Source organism: Acomys minous (assembly GCF_964271855.1).
Source record: "Acomys minous genome assembly, chromosome: 15".
In the NCBI taxonomy this organism is placed as follows: Eukaryota; Metazoa; Chordata; class Mammalia; order Rodentia; family Muridae; genus Acomys; species Acomys minous.
In genome coordinates this window covers 29440803-29453169 of record NC_140497.1, presented here as the reverse complement: position 1 = coordinate 29453169, position 12367 = coordinate 29440803, and the positions used below count along the sequence as shown (strand labels likewise).

The following is a 12367-nucleotide window of genomic DNA, read 5'->3' as shown; positions in this document are numbered from 1 at the left end:
GAGTCTCTTTCTCTTTCACTTGCTCAATTTCTCTCTCTCTCTCTCTCTCTCTCTCTCTCTCTCTCTCTCTCTCTCTCTCTCTGCTTTCCCACTGCTCTATCTCTCTCTCTTTCTCTGTACTGTTGCATGGAGGTGTATTTATATATTACAAGGGGATTTGGACACAAGAAAAGGCAGATCAAATATATCCTTTAACATTCAAAATCTCTTTCCTTCCTTCCTTTCTCTCTAGCTCTCTGTTTCCCATATGAGCTCTCTCTCTCTCTCTCTCTCTCTCTCTCTCTCTCTCTCTCTCTCTCTCTCTCTGTGTGTGTGTGTGTGTGTGTGTGTGTGTGTGTGTGTATGTGTGTGTGTACATGCAGTTTCTATCATGAAATCAGACATGAGGTTATTTGGGGGAAGTGGCCAGCAAAAGATATGAGGAAGACTGAGGACTATAGTATAAGGGGAACAAATAAGAGCAGGGTACAACAATATATAAAAATAAAGGTGTCATAATGGAAATTACTGTTCACAATGCTACCTATGAACTAAAGAAATTAGAGAAATTTGACTGAATTCACATATAGTAAAAATATTTCTATGGAGCATAGATAATAACAATGTCACATTAAAGAATGTTTACATTCTGACATGAAAATTTTCTGCTGATGAAATGACTACATTAAAAATAATGTTTTTTATATTATAATCTTAAAAGATAAAAGAGTAAGGTTTGCTAATGATATTTTACAACACTAATTTTTATCATATTGATCTATTACAATGTACTCATGTGGGGCTACCTATATCTATTATAGAATTGAAGTAACTATGGCCTTAAAATTCCTCTTAGGAATCAGATTTACTAGGTCAAAACCTGAATTATGCCTTGGAATCCATTTGTAGTTGGTTTGTCATTTTTTTGGTTACAAATCATGTTGAAATATTATTTTCTAACAGATACTAACAAGTAGGAAAACATTTTTGTGTTAGATGCACACTTTCTTCCAGAATGATAGCCTTGTGCTCTACATCACAAACTGCTGTTCTTAAAGAAAGATGCACTGACAATCAAAACATATAAAATAATAATTCAGCCACAGATTAAAATATGAGTATTTAGAATAAACAATGGAATTATTTCTTATTCATAGTTACCACAAGTGCATTATTTAAATAAAGCAAATTCGCTACAGACTTGCCGATTTGCTTATTACTCGATAATTTAAGATAAACATAAGAACTTAACGTTCCTGATGTGATCCCTGCATTTGTGCAGAATATAAACCTCAGGGCACATTTTGGATTTTCTAATGAGACCCATCTGTTTGCCTTTTCAGCACTGCTCAGATATTTACTTTGGTAATATCACTCTAGTTGGTCTGGTCAGTGTTTCATCATTAGCTCAAGGGAAAATTTTTTGTTTTTCTGCTTTTTCAAGACAGGGTTTCTCTGTGTTATCTTGGCCATCCTGGACTTGATTTGTAGACCAGGCTGGCTGGCCTCGAACTCAGAGCCGTCCATCTACCTCTGCCTCCTGAGTTCTGGAATTAAAGGCGTGTGTCACCAAGCCTGGCTCAGAAATGATTTTTGTCAGAGATATTTCAAAAATTAAAAATATAATGTTTTTAAGATGTAAGACATCTAACTTTGCATTGATCAGGAATGTAGGTCAAAATGTGTACATGTTAGTAAACACACACAAACACTCACACACACACACACACACACACACACACACACACACACACACACACACACATATATATATATATGTCTTCTGATCCCAGTGAAAGACTTAAGTATACACAAGGTGCATCATCTTCATAGTGCACTTTGTATGTATAGTGGGTAGTAGACTTGTTCTCCTCTATTGCATAGGTATATGAAAACAATCCTGTATGTGAGATGGCCAAGTAAGCACTTCATCTATTTTCCTTTGGCTCAGAGAAATTAATATAAGTGCTACAAAATAAAATATAATTAAATACAATGAGGCATGTATTAAGTCACCTGAGTGTTTAAGTACAAGGAATAGTATAATTAGGGAGACACATCTGGAAAAACTAAGGAAACTTTGATAAGTGACGTTGGCTTTTATTTTCTTAGACTCAGTTCGTTCTTCAGAAAGCTCACAATTTGTATATAAATTAAAGTTTTCTTTTCTTAGAAACAAAGAGAATGAGAATGTCTCTCATGCATCAATTGGCTGCTGCAAAATGAAGTTTGTCACATTCGCATGAACAAAGTGAACAGCTGATTATTCCTACAATAATTGTCAATCCTTAAACTTAGAGAGTGCCTCAAAAATATTAAAATGATGAGAAACAATGGTTGAGTAATGGCTTTACAAAAAGGCTTACATTTTTGAAGGTCATTCTACATGACTGGAGCTTGTATATATATATTTAAATTATACTCTCCTTTCCATTGATGTTTCAATATAAATTTAATAAGAATTTTAACTATGCTAGTTTCCCCTGTTGTCTTTCATTCCTAACTAAAATTGTATTCATTTTAACCTTAAATTAATTTTATAGATTGTATTTTTAAAAATTTATCACTACTTGATTTATATTGCCAAACCAAGTAAATAATTCATGGCAAAATTCTTTTTTTTCTATTCCAAATTTGCAAACATTAAGCAAAAGCTATTTTTTCCAGCTTCCTGGCACAGGTGCTCATGTTGGACAATCATTTGCATTCATTTAGAAAAAAGAGAGGAAGAGAGAGAACTAAAATTGTTCATTAAATAAATCCTGGATGGCATCACAACCTGAAGTGATGACTTCATGGTGGATGGTTCCAAGGATATTTTGTTAAAACCACTTAGGTTTCATGTGGCTTTGCAGAAAAGTTCCCATCTCCTCATTGAACACTAAAATTTTCTTAACATTATATGTTGCCCCTCTTTGTCAAAAAAGAGGGTTCTAAGATCCCTTTGGCTTCAGTAGGAAAATCATGACCCTTCTTAGCTGGATGACTGCAAAATAGACCTCTTTCTCTTTAATTTTTTTATAGCACCACTACTTCATATTTTCCCACACAAATGGATACATGTTAGATTTTGGGAAACCGGAACATGCTTTGCATGCCCCGTCACAAGCTGGCAAGGCAACATGGCGTGCAAGGCACACTATTTTATTCTCTTGTGGAGTGTGATCTTTGAACTAGCAAAGAACAGGTCCTGTCTAGGTTATTCTTCTCACAATATGATGATTCCCCTGAAGCACTATATTCTGCAGCTCAAATAATAATACAACGTAAAAATTCTTTCTGTAACTCAGTGGGCAGCTTTGTTACTGGTGGTATAGATATCACCCCAAACTGGTAAATATTGTGTTTCTTAGATAAACAAGAAAGGAAAGAAGGCACGTGGGATTTATTTCTTGCCATGCTTCCTGGATGAAAGTGCTTTCTCTAGTGTAATTATTGTATTTTTCTTCCAGTCTCAAAATGATGACATTCCTCTGACTGTTTTAGTGGAAGAAATTCAAGAGTGTGTTCAAAAGTTACAAATGTGGATTCTAGCTAGTTCTACAACAGAAACCTAATTCTGATAAAAATCATTAAATTTTATTTAATATAACGGCAAAGTATTACTTTTGTCTTCTGACTGAGCACTAGGTTGTAGAGTTTCAACATTTTTCTTATATAGAATAGCAACTATTACCTTGTTCTTGGCTGGATTAGTACTAATGTGGAGGCAACATTAACACATTCATGTTCCTACAGTCCAAAAATATACTAAAAAGCCCCAATATCCTACTTACTCTGGGGGTATTCTCATTTACAAATAGGTAAAATAGTAATAAATCATATTAAAATATTATTTCTAGAAAAATAATGGAAATTGTACTAAAAAAATAGTCACTTATAAACATGGTTTCAGTAACTATCAGAATATGAAAAATAAAAGAAGCCAAATGTCTTGATTTTCTATTTAAAAATATGGATAAGTTTGTAAAACATATTTTCTTATAAAAATTAAAAAGCTGACCATTCCCAAGTGGCTAGTAAGAGATTTTGTAAGTAGTCTCAATAGGCCTTGGCACTCTTATTTTTTGTTTCATTTTAGTTTTAGAATGTTAATTATATATCAGCTACTTATAAGCATATTCTATAGTTATTATAATTATAAAATTGTGAAAATTATAAATCACACTAATTGCAATATTAGCACACAACGTTAATTAGCTATAAAACTGACTTTTGGTAACTTGTTAGATGGAGTGACTAGTTCTATTTTTCTGCTCAAACAGTTTTAATTTTAATAATTTTATTATAGAGTTTAATAAAATATTACAGACAGACATTTTCTTTGCTTTTCTAATCTCTATCAAGTAAATATTTTGGTGGCCAAATTAATATACCTTGATCACACTTTATTATACCCATACAATTTTTTTTCTAGATTGTAGCAGTTTTAAGTCTCAGATATGAGGCTGAATAGAAAGTTGTATCGTTGTTAGCAATAAATCAACAAATCCAATTAAGAAAATGTGTAACTCCTAAATCTTGAAAAGACACTATAGTCAGCTTTCAGTTTTATAGGGTCAGCAGTTTGGAGGAAGTACACATAAAACAAGCCCAAATATATTATTCAAGCAATGGACCATAAAATCCCGTTGTTTAATCAGCAGAAAAGATTTGTCAAGGGGATAAACTGTTACATGGCTGCTGTCAGTTTAATGTAAGCCTGGATCATGTGGTTTGTAGTGTACCTGACAGCTTAAGTTGAGGAGTGGTGTGTTGAGCTCCTCAATGACCATAGATAGAGAAGTAATTGTTTTGCTTTGTTTGATAAAATGATTTTTTAGTAACATGAAATTGGATTAATAACTACTTCAGAGTGAATATTGGTTTGATAATCAATAGAATAATTTTCCCTAAATATTCTTGAGACAACGTGATTTTATAAATGCAATGGATATATGACTATTATACAATCTTTACATTTTTAGATTATCTTAATTGTATGTAAAGATCTATGCTTCATACTACACGTAGTTTCAGGTCTAGAGAACACTGTTATTCAGCATATATTCTTGTAATATTATAAAATTGCACTGAAATGCAAATGGGTAGAATATCCCTCTAAAACACTGCTAATGTAAATTGAAATTCCTCAAATGACTAAAACCTTTACTAAGTAATAAGTTAATGTTCTAAAAGGAAATATATATGTATATATATATACATATATCATTTAAAATATTTACTATACCTTAGCTATTATGAATAATGCTGCAATAAATCCTGATATTCAAGTATCTCTGTAAAACATTGAAGTCTCTAAGGTAAATTTACAGCTGGGTAAAATAAAAATTTATTTTTAGACTTGTGTGGTCTTTTCATATTGACTCAACAGTGACTAGACTAATTACACTCTTAGTAGGGCCATATAAGTGTTTTCTTTATAAGTATCCTCACCAACATTTGTTGTTATCTCTTATTGATCTTTAACATTTCTGTGATGAAATGAAATCTCAGTGTGTAACATTAGTTTGCATTGCCTTGATGGGTAGGCCTACTGAACATTTTATGAGTATTTATTATCCATTTGTACTTTATTTTGGGGGGACTTCTGTTTATTTTCTTAAGTGATTTTGTTGTTTGACACTTTGCTAATTCATACATTTTTTTCATTTAATATTTTTTCTGTATTATGGATAATGATTCTTTCAGATGTATAGCTTGTTTGGAAATATTGTTTCTCACACTGCAGGTTGTTTCTTTACTCTATTGTTTCCTTTGCTATGCCAAACTGTTTTCATCCTATGTTATATTTTCACTTTATTGTTGTTGATATTATTTTAAGTAATTTTAATTAACTGCATGAACTCCTCCCTTTTCTATGTTTCTCCTCTAACCCTCCATATAATTCCCATTTCTTGAAATCCCAAATCTCAATTGTTGGTATTATTTTCTGAATGACTAAGACCCTATTCAGAAACTATTCAGTAGAGTCACCTAGCACCATGTACAAAGAACAAAGCATATGGCATAACCATAAAAATATTGAGCCTCTTAAATCATTATGCTAATTATTGGGTTGTTTCCTGCACTGTTGAGGTCTGAAGTCAGGGTTCTAGATACGGTGGTTGAGTGCTCGACCACTGATGTCTATTACCAATTGAGTAGGGTTACATTTTCAATGCACAATTAACTGCTATGTACACAGTACTCAACCTTAGAAAAACACTCACCATTTCCACGATGAAATTTTATAGCTAAGAATTTTCTGAAAACTTGTTTACAGGAAGTGGTAGTGAAGTAATCAGGTGACTGATGAGGTAGTGATGGGCAGTCTGTCCAATTATATGTTTTACTGGTCAGCCAAGACTCCTACAGCATGCACTTTGGAAATACAAATGCAAATGGTACTTAATATTTGATAATGATATGAGGAAAGTGAAATATATCTGAGAGCTAGCAATTGCGTTTATGAGATTTGAAGAAAATCTCATGTGAAGAATAGTTAACAGAACTGTGATATGAATTATAAAAGTATCTTTTATTTGCCTAAAGTAATTGTTGTCTCGGTGGGTTACTTCCGAATAAGCTCACTGTTTCTTGCTCTTTCTGAATTCTGGCTTGGTTCTTCTGGCTCAAAACTTCTCTCCAAGCTGACTGACTTAAACTGTTTCTCTCAGCTTCTTCTGAATTGCTCTGCTTCTGGACTCCATGAACTGAACTGCACTGAATTGAACAAACTCAACTGAACTCAACTAAAGTCAATGAAACCCCTTGTACTGTAATGTATTGTACTGTACTGAACTCAACCCTACTGTCCTGCCTTCTGTATTGATCTCTCTAACATAGTCAGCTCTACCTCTTTCTCTATGAAGCTGTCCTCTGTACTAAGCAGTTTACTATGCTCTACTGTATTATCTTCTCTTCTCTTTTCCTTCTGTACCTTACTCTAGTCCTCAACTCTACTGAACTGCTCTTAAGTATCTTTCCTTTCCTCTTCATTCTTGTGAGACTTAGGTGTATCTTATAGCTGACTCATCCTGCCAAGTCTTTCTCTGACCCATCACTTTGCCTGCCATTCAATTAGACATTACTTTCAAACGTGGCTGTTTCCTTCTACCAACTAAACTTACCCTCATTGTTTGGGATTAAAGTTGTATACTAAGGACATGTTTGCATTCCAGCCAGATCCTACAGGCCTAGAAGGTCTTTGGATGCGATCAGAGCAGCCATGTTGTTGGATTAAATTTCCTCTACAATGAATGATTTTTAAAATAGAAACACTTGGAAGAGCTAGCCATTTCTTTCCATATGTAGGAAAGGTGATAAAGAACAAGACACAATACTTCTACACAGCACTGAGGGTGAGAAATGGAAATATGGTGGCAATTTTCAGAATTATCTTATGAATAAAAATAGATGACACATTCTACAGTTTCAGATAGATGTCCTACATAAAGTGCTAGAGGAGATAATAGTTCCTCTGTTAAAATGGAGTACTTTTATATAATTTAGAGAGCTATGCTGAGGAGAACAGAAAATATAAAGACATTTAAACAGTAGTGTATATGTCAGACCTTATTTTTAGTTTTTAAAATTATTAATGTATTTAATACTAAAAATATTGGAAGGATATATTTTGCATTACCTGAATGAAAAAGTTTAGTAAACCAGGGCTGCACAATGGATTTAGATTGCCTTTATGCAGTCTGGTAGCTCCAAATATGCTCTTTTAACCAATCAACTTGTTTTATTCAAGAGTAGTTCAAATTATCATTATGATTAGGCTCTAGATTGCCCCTCAAAGGTACATGTACTAAATTTTTTTTTTACCTCTTTTTTGTTTATATGGGGTAAGGGTAAAACATTTTACTAAACTGAGCTTAACTATTGAGATCAGCATCATCAGTAACAGTATGTTAGCCTCCTAGAATTGTAATCAGTACCAGATATAATTAGCTACTGAGTATAGTTAAGCACCTGCTATTGAGGGTAGAGACTGACAGACTTTTCTACTCATTTTCTGCTTGGTGCTGAGATCAGGTCTGTTCACCCTCTCAAACAAGTATCATGTCCTCACGCTGAATTCGGATAACTAATATAGCACATCCTTTTTCTAAATACCCTTCACTGTAAAACATTTTCCTGTTGTATGGCTTGGACTCTTCCACTGTGTCTTCCTATAGATTCTTTTTTTATAATAACTTATCTTCATTATCCAAGATTAAATTCTGAGGGTTTTTTATATTTGTTTGCTTTTAGATAACTCCTTTAATCTTCCTGAAACAAATCTGTCAAGTTATTCTGTTGTCCTGAAAGTTTCTTATAGAAAGTATTTAAACACATGTATTTCATGTGATGGAAAGCTTCTACATTAGTCACACATTTAAAACTCAGATACAGTGAGATATGGATTACATAAAATAGAATATATCTCTCCTAACTAAAGAGTTTAAAGGGCTTCGGCAATGTATAAAAAATTATGTAGCAACAATCCTGCATGCTCCTTCAGGGGAAGTTCTCTTATTCTATTCTTGGCTCCCTATAGCCATTGATATGTCCTGCTTTGTCATTTTTGTGTGTGTGTCATGGATAAGTTTTCCTTGAAATGAAACATGCTATCTAGGAGGGAAGCTTGGCAGAAACTCAGAAATTAACCCAAATAATCAGGCTCATAAGGAACTCACAAGTCTCAGGCAGTTCCTACGACTTCCAAGGCCCACAGGTGCAGTCCTAAGGTGACGTTAGCAGTAAGGAAAGCTGAGAAGAAATCTTCTCATCTGTAAAGTTGTCTGCAAGTCCCACAGAGGGATACAGACAAGCAGCTTTTGAAAGTCATCACTCAGGGTCCAGTAAGTTTCTCAGCGTTGCACGTGTCATTGAATCATCCACACACATTTATGCAAACATGAAGAGAAATCACACAGTTTTTAATTAATTGATTATTGACCATTTGTATGCAAAATATAGGTTTAGAACTTTGTTCAAATGTACTTGTCAATCCATGGTATGGATTCATCCATTTACTCACCCAAACCTACCCCCCTATATAATCAATACTTCTTTTTAAAAATATATTTTATTAATTTATTCATATTACATCTCAGTTGTTATCCCATACCTTGTATCCTCCCATTCCTCCCTCCCTCCCATTTTCCCCTTACTCCCCTCCACTATGACTGTGTATGAGGGGGACCTCTTCCCCCTGTATATGCTCATAGGGTATCAAGTCTTTTCTTGGTAGCCTGCTATCCTTCCTCTGAGTGCCACCAGGTCTCCCCATCCAGGGGATGTGGTCAAATATGCTCCAGCACACAAGAACATTTGCTCTACCATGTTCATAGCAGCTTTATTCATAATAGCCGGCACATCAAACAGCCTAAGTGTCCCTCAGTAGAAGAATGGATGAAGAAACTGTGGTACATATACACTATGGAATACTACTCAGCTATTAAAAACAAGGAATTAATACTTCTTAAGTCTGTGTAGCAATCCAAGCAATGACTATGCATTTGGTGTGAATATAAGTGACCCAAACAAACTGAATCCTTAAACAGAATTGTGAGGTTAATGCAAGTGTACCTGACTACTCATCTTAAACCTACTATATAGATTAGTAAGTTCTAATTCCCACGAGGAAGGAAGTAAAAACATGAAGTGAAAGTAGGAGAAAATATGAACATCGAGCATATTTAATTTGGAAACTGAAAGTCAGATGACTGAGCTTCCTATGGCCTTGACTATTCCTGGCTGAGATGAAAATGCAGACACAAGCGGGGAGAAACCACATTGAAACCTCTCTTTATTTTGTTGTCCCGTTGATATATTTTGAAATGAGTCTATTGGAAACAGATAGTCAATGAAGTCCTAGATCCTCTGAGGGTAGTGATATTTAAAATGTGTAGCAAACAGTCAACCTGAACAATCTGAGCAGAAAAAAAATGGCTTTGAAATTACCAATAGCCACACAGAGAAGCTCAGAATCTTGCCACTGATCCTCAGACAGCTGAGGAGAGGAGGTGAGAGGGAAAATCTGGAGTTAGTAAAGATGCAGTCATCTACCTATACCCACTGACACCAGGCCTGAACATAAGGCTGAGTCTAATTTTAGTAAACTGTACAATCAAGGGTCACTTTTCATTAGGAAACTTATAATATTGTACTAAACTTTTAAATTACTGGGAATATAGGCGTTTATACACTGAAATAGAACATTTAGTTTTTTTTTTAATTTCTTCACTTTACACCTCAATTGTAACCCCCTTCCTCATTGTCTCCTGACTCCACTCTCCCTCCCTCCCTTAGTCCTCAGAAAGGGGAGCCCTCTTTCCATAACATCTGACGTCAGCCTATCAAGTCTCATCTGGACTGCCAGTATTCTCTTTCTCTGTGGCTTGGCAAGGTTGCCCCACAAGGGGGAAGTGATCAACGAGTGGGCACCACAGTCAATGTCAGAAGTAGTCTCTACTCCTCATATTATGGGACACAAAAGGAGACTGTGCTGCCTATCTACTACATCTGAGCAGAGGATCTAGGTCCACACCATGTATGGTCGTTGGCTGATGCATCAGTGTCTGCGTCATCCCTCTTCCTCTTTCCAGATTTGCTGGCTCCATTGGTTTCCTTGTGGAGGTCCTGACCCCTTCAGGTCTTTCTATTCCCCACCGCTCTCATAAGACTCCCTCTGTTCCACAAAGAAGTGTGTCTCAGCATCTGCTTCATTCTCTTGCTGGGTGGAGTCTTTCAGAGGATGTCTATGGTAGTCTCCCTTCCTGTTCCTTCTCTTCAGCTGCTTCTGGTGTCTACTCTATTTGTTCTTATGAATGAGAATTACACATTTCCCCTAGGGTCCTCCTTGTTATTTAGGTTTTTTTAAAAATATCTGTGTATTGTAGTGTGGTTATCATGTATTATTTGGTTAATATCTTCTAAGCATATATACTACTGGTGTCTTTCTGGGTCTGGATTATCTCATTCAGGATGATATTTTCTAGTTTCACCCATTTGCCTGCAAATTTCAATAGTTGAGTAGTATTCTGTTGTGTAAATGTATCACAGTTTCTTTATCCAGTCTTCAGTTGAGGGACATCTGGGCTGTTTCCAGATTCTGGCTATTACAAATAAAGCTGCTATGAACATAGTTGATCAAATGTCCTTTTTATTTGAGACTGTCTCAAAAATTATTTCTTAACTAGACAGAAGTGTTTGCTGTATTTCTGGTTGCAGATGTCAAGTTGACGCTTTATTTTTGCACTGCAATTACATATTTTCTTTTTCATGGTATTGTTCGATTTTAACCATTTTTTTATTGTTTTAGAAGCATAGGGTATTATTTAAATAATATAGTGTAAATTTGATTATCATCAATATTGAATTCTTTTAATTTTTCTTAATCCAAGTTAAACTTATACAAAGTCAAGCTTTCATTGCATAGTATAAGATATTATGAGTATTAATCTTGTATCTAAGATGGGTCTTTCTTTTTATCTCATTTGTAATCTTTATTTTTTCATAGACTGTCAGAACAGGATTATGATTGGCATTCAAAAATAGAAAAAATATCAGTTATATCTTTTGTAAGGTTTTGTCCATATATTATAATCTTGAAAGGATGGAGCAGCTTTTATCTCATGTCTAACATACTTCTATTACTAAAATTTTAAGCATTTATAGTAAGCACATTTTAATTCTTTAATATACTTCTATCATCTGCTTTTGTTAAATATATGGATTTTTTTTTACAGCTAAGAACATAGATAATTTATTCTGAAATCAGTAATGAGAAAACAATCCCTTTCTAAGCTGGTTGCTAGCAGCTGCTTGCTATAATGTATTGACCTAATGTTTCAACAGTTTTATAATATAATGTCCTGGAATATCATTAAATTAAGAAAAGAAAGGACAAATGCTAGATTTCTAATAGAAAAACAAAACAAAACAAAACAAAACAACAACCGTATTTTCTCAACATACACACTCTTACACATACAAACAAATACATCTATATTTCAATTTTAAAATCAAAGACCTTTGGTCTTGTAACACATTCAGTGTTTATTAATTTTAGTTATAACATCTAGTAATTTAATAATTTAAAACATTATGCAATGATAATATAAAAGGATGGTTGATACTTTTTATATCATGATTTTCATAGTTATTATGTCATTAATATTAAAATTGTTATCTGACAAAATTAAGTAAACATAAAACAAATTTCAAGGTTTTAAAATTTTATTTTATTTTATTGTATATAAGTGCTTTATCTGCAGAAGAGGGCATCACATCGCAATATAGATGGTTGTGAGCTACCATGTGGTTGCTGGGAATTGAACTCAGGACCCCTGGAAGAGCAGGGAGCAGTCTTAACCACTGAGCCATCTCTCCAGCCCAAATTTCAAGTTTTTTA

General features: G+C 34.1%; 1 long non-coding RNA gene across 1 annotated transcript in view; it reads left to right on the top strand.

Annotated features, from left to right (window-relative positions):
• Nucleotides 1-12367, top strand: part of LOC311584942 — a 753214-nt gene that overhangs the window by 538790 nt on the left and 202057 nt on the right. The window lies entirely within an intron of this gene.